General features: G+C 31.1%; 1 protein-coding gene across 1 annotated transcript in view; it reads right to left on the bottom strand.

Annotated features, from left to right (window-relative positions):
• Positions 1 to 244, bottom strand: part of LOC106961099 (transcription elongation factor B polypeptide 2-like) — an 8,401-nt gene extending 8,157 nt beyond the window's left edge. The window contains exon 1 of the mRNA XM_015054616.1: positions 71 to 244. The gene's annotated coding sequence lies outside the window, so the exon portion shown is untranslated. The remainder of the gene's footprint in view (positions 1 to 70) is intronic.
• Positions 245 to 399: the final 155 nt, after the last annotated feature.

Here is a 399-nt window from a genome sequence, read left to right on the forward strand (position 1 = left end):
TGGGTTTTTTTTCCCCCCCCCCCATTTTTTGGGGGTGGGCGCCCACTAAAAAAAAAAAAAAAAAAAAAAATCCACTCTGCACAACGACAGCTGTGATGTCACAGTGGGGTGTAATACTGGACGTCTACCAGAAGATGGCGGTGTAGTAAATAGTAAAAATGTACACTGCGGGATGACGTCATTGCTTCTGATCAATTTAGGATTAGCGACTGACAAAACACGGTTTTGACTTTCAGTAATGTTTTGAAGAAATTTGTTTATAAAAAAAAAAATGTTTTCAGAAATAAAATCTGGAGAAAAAAAATTCTTAGAATTTTGCCTTTTTTCTAAAAAAAAAAAAAAAAAAAAAAAAAAAGGGTAAATTTTTTGAAAAAAAAAAAGAAAAAATAAATATTTTTT

This window comes from Poecilia latipinna, unplaced genomic scaffold (genome assembly GCF_001443285.1).
Source record: "Poecilia latipinna isolate Pla-1442-1.1 unplaced genomic scaffold, P_latipinna-1.0 Scaffold1264, whole genome shotgun sequence".
In the NCBI taxonomy this organism is placed as follows: Eukaryota; Metazoa; Chordata; class Actinopteri; order Cyprinodontiformes; family Poeciliidae; genus Poecilia; species Poecilia latipinna.